This window comes from Otolemur garnettii, unplaced genomic scaffold (genome assembly GCF_000181295.1).
Source record: "Otolemur garnettii isolate 467f Iridium unplaced genomic scaffold, OtoGar3 scaffold00016, whole genome shotgun sequence".
Taxonomy (NCBI): Eukaryota; Metazoa; Chordata; class Mammalia; order Primates; family Galagidae; genus Otolemur; species Otolemur garnettii.
The window spans coordinates 18,375,692-18,380,140 of record NW_003852411.1 but is presented as its reverse complement, the minus strand read 5'-3'; the positions used below and the strand labels follow the sequence as shown (position 1 = coordinate 18,380,140).

Genomic DNA, 4,449 nt, shown 5'->3' with positions numbered 1-4,449 from the left:
CCGTCATTGTTGTTTGTCAGGTCCAGGCTGGGGATTCGAACCCGCCACCTTAGGTGTACGTGGCTGGCACCTTAGCCGGTTGAGCTATAGGCGCCAAGCCGAGTTAGAATTCTTACATGCGTCTCACTGGGCTGCTTCCTTTTCTGGAGGTTCTTGGGGGAGAATCCATTTCCATGTCTTCTCTTGCTCCTGGAAACTGCCCACATCCCTTTCCTTGTGGACCTCTGTATGCTTCCACCTTCAAAGCCAGCAACATCAAATTTCTTTGACCTTTCTTTAGTAGTCACCTCTCCCTCTGAAGTCCTGAGAGACTCATGTGATTTCACTGGGCCCATCCAGATCATCTAACTCTTAGATGGTGGTTGTCAACCTTCCTAATGCCTCCTAATGCCACAACCCTTTAATATAATTCCTCATGTTGTGGTGACCCCCAACCCTAAAATTATTTTTGTTGCTACTTCATAACTGTAATTTTGCTGCTATTATGAATCATAACATAAATGTCTGATATGCAGGATGTATTTTTATTGTTACAAAGGGGTTATGACCCACAGGTTGAGAACCGCTGAAAGATAATCTTCCAATCTCAAGGACCTTAACCTTAATCACATCTGCAAAATCCATTCTACCATGTAGGGTAATATATTCACATGTGCTACAGATGAGAAGGCAGACATTTTGGGAAGGCCATTATTCTGCCTACCATGGTTGTCTGTATTGACTCCAAAATGATTACCTCCTTGTAAAATAAGTGTGCATACAAAAATAGCTTGTTTAAAGAAAAAATAGTAAGTAAAATGTCTGTGGCTATGGCAAAAATAATGAAAGTGGTCTTCAAATGACTATAGTTTGGGAAACACTTCACCTGAGAGGTGACCTACCAATAGGAAAGAGTTGAGTACAGGCCAGAGAGCCTGTAGACCCAGCTAGACCCCAGTGCGCTCTGCTGTGATAGCTGGCTCCACCCAGGGCTCCAGACACAATTGTTCAATGTCCTCATCCCAAAGAAAGGGATTGTACCAGATGGACAGTCTCCAGACGTCCCTCCATCTCCAGTTGCTAATTCTGTGTAAATCAGTGGTTCTCAACCTTCCTAATGCCATGATTAGTTGCGACCCATAGGTTGAGAACCACTGGTATAAACAGATATTCATGTTAGGACTTTTAATGCAGAGCCAAACACAGTGTTGAAATATCTCTAAACCTCATAAACAATTCAAAAGGTAAAAACACCAGTTCTATCTTAAATGCTGCCTTCCTTAGATGTAGTTACCAAGCACAAAATGACAAACCTTGGCTGATTATTTAAATGATTATTGTCATAGTTGTTAGGGGCGGTCTTGTCATGATCGGATATCCTTTTTTTCTTCTTTTTCTGTTTGGTTGGTTGTTTTTGATAAATATTTTTTCAAAGTGAATGTTCATTATTAGTTGCATTCATCAAACAATTATAGATTCTTTGAGAACATTTCCTAAACTTAGCAAAATAGGAAGTACTAGAAAGGTGGGGGACAGGCAGTTGGTAAGACAGGACCCCAAATTAGGTAGACATTGTAAAGAAGTGATGATTCTTATCACCTTCTTCAAGTCCACACTTACTTATAGGTTGTTTCAATTCTAATAATTCTTAATTTTTTTTCTTTTAATGACAACTACGTATAGTGAAGAGGTTTTTATCCCTTTTTCTGATAAAAATTTCAAGCTTTATATTCCCTAAAATCAACTTTGCCTTGAAATATAGTTTTAAAAACTGAAAGTATGTTTTCTCTGATTACGTCCTAAATAATGAGAGTTGCATAGCAGCTCTCCTGTCTCTTCCTCCTCCACCCTTTCCCCCCTTTCGCATGGTGCCAATCACAGGTGGATGCTCAGTATCACCCCACAGCACAAGATAAATAAGCTTGGAAGGTTTCCTAGCAACATATTGTTCTGGGAACCTGCTCTGTTTCCCTGAACAAGATGAAGCCAAACATCCTAGAATCTCAGCCAGATGGGAAAGGGTTAGCTTACTAAGAGTGTTAAATGCATCTTTTTAAATTTTACTTTGAAATATAAACCTCCTAACATAAGTAGCAAGACTGACTTTTAAAAGGACCCTCTTTTACATGTCAAAAAAAATTGGTAATAGTTTGAATATTAAAAATATGGCTTCAGAAGAATTCTCTAGGAACAAGCCTGCAGTATGTAATTCAGTAGCTGATAAATGGATCCATTTTAGAACCCCGTAGAAAATACTTCCACACAGGAGTGACAGCCAGCTTGGTACCTGGTGGTATGGTGTTCCAGTTGCAAAAATATTGAAATATTTCCTATCTGGTAAGTGAATGGAGCCCTGCTCCCGCTCCTAGGGAAATATTTGAGATACCTTGCCACTGCTTAAAACCCAGAGACATCCCTTGTCTCTGTAGATCCAGGACTACTGCAATGCTAGGGATTTGCAACTTCATCTTGAGAGGCTATTTTTTGTTTTCTGAATATATGATGAATGCATATGGAGAAAAGAATACTAGAGGAACTTGAGGCCACTATCAAAGCCAAGAAAAATAATGGCATTGTCTTGTTAGCACATGATCATGTGTGTTTCCCTTGTTGATCTCATGATCTGTGAGGCTCCATAGTAAGCAAGTGGTGCTTTCCTTTCTTAGTTGGTGACTGTACACCCAAAGGTCTCTGGAGATGAAGTAATAAAGAATTAATGTTTTGGCTCAGTGCCCGTAGCACAGTGGTTACGGCACCAGCCACATGCACCAAAGTCGGCGTGTTTGGACCCGGTAGGGGCCAGCTAACCAACAATGACAACTGCAACAAAAAATAGCCAGGCATTTTAGCAGGCACCTGTAGTCCCAGCTACTTGGGAGGCTGAGGCAAGAGAATTGCTCAAGCCTGAGAGTTTGAGGTTGCTGTGAGCTATGACTCTATGGCTCTCTACCAGGGCGACATAGTGAGACTCTGTCTCAAAAAAAAGAATTAGTGTTTCTCATGACAACATTCAACAGTGACTTTAGAATCCATTTACACCCCGGGACATGTCCTCATTTCTTGTTTAACTGAGAAGACATTCCGCAATTAGCCAGACGAATATTCTCATAATGTGGTTATTGAATGGTCTGCACCATCTATCAGGTTTGATTGCTTTTGTGAAACTTCCTAATTGTTGTCAAAAGCAGATAATTTTAGTTCTTCACGGTGCTCCTGAATGAGAAAAGCAAAGTACAGTAATTAGAATAAGATGGGGAATGGCACCTGTGTCTTTGGCTTTTATTTAACAAATTCTCTGGCTAGATTCCAGAGAATTGAAACTGTCCTCATCCCAGAAAACTGTAAGAAAATTTTATATTAGTGCTTTCCATTTTCTTCTGCTCTCTCTCACACATATGTACATGTTTTCTAAATATCGTACTTTGAATTCAACAGTAAACATTCTGTTAAGGGGCTAGGATGGGGCAATTACTTTGGTCGGTATCCTGGCAGATACTGAGAGCAATTCAGCATTCTCCCCTTTTCTAAGTCCTCAGGAAGTCAGCAAAATAGCAAGTTTATAATCTTAAAACAAATAAAAAATGATTTTCCTTTATTTCCCATCACTTATTTTAGGACCTAAACATTAGGGAAAAATTTTTGTTTAATGGAATTATACATTTGATTTTGATTGTCTAAGGAGAGGCTAAAAATAGGTTTAATCTGTAATATGGAATCAAGTAGGCTATAATAAGTTGATTTTGATTGAATGCTTATTTAAAAAATATTTTAAATGTCCATGGACAGGCATTGTTCTAGATACTTTACCTATGTTACCTCATTATTAGGTAGAAATTTGTTTATGTGTCATTTTACAGATGAAGAAACTGAAACTGAGGGAGGTTATTTATTTTTAAAGACAGATCTTGCTGTGGTTCCCAGGCTAGGGTGTAGTGGTTATTCATGGGCATGGTCAAAGTACACTGCAGCCTCTGCTCCTAGGTTCAAGTGATCCAGCTTCCCAGACTCCCCAGTAGCTGGGATTACAGGTGTGCACCACTGCACCCAGCTCAGAGAGGTCAAATACCTGGTTACCAAGGGCCTTTATAGTGTGTTATGCTTATTTATTTTTAGCATTCTAAGACTCTGTAAGATTCTAGTTGTTTTTTCAGAAAAGAGTAAACTACTGTCTTTTGATGATAACATAACTTTAGCAAGAAAGAGATGAGTTATTTAGGTGATTTTCTGTCATCACATACAGCACAACAATCTTACATTTCCTTGAGTGTTCCGTGTGCAGTTTTTCCCATAAAATATTTTCCTATGACTGAATTATACTTAAAGATAATTAAAATTAATAGCCTATTAAATACATTAACAAGAAAAAGTCAAGACATCAGCAATATTGTAGAACAGAAGTGGACAAATTATGACCTGTTTGGTAAATAAAGTTTTATTGGAACACATCTATGCTCGTTCATTTTTGTATCC

The 4,449-nt window shown here is 38.8% G+C and overlaps 1 protein-coding gene across 7 annotated transcripts in view; it reads left to right on the top strand.

Annotated features, from left to right (window-relative positions):
* Nucleotides 1–4,449, top strand: part of RABGAP1L (RAB GTPase activating protein 1 like) — a 665,252-nt gene that overhangs the window by 637,715 nt on the left and 23,088 nt on the right. The gene's annotated exons all lie outside the window — the stretch shown is intronic.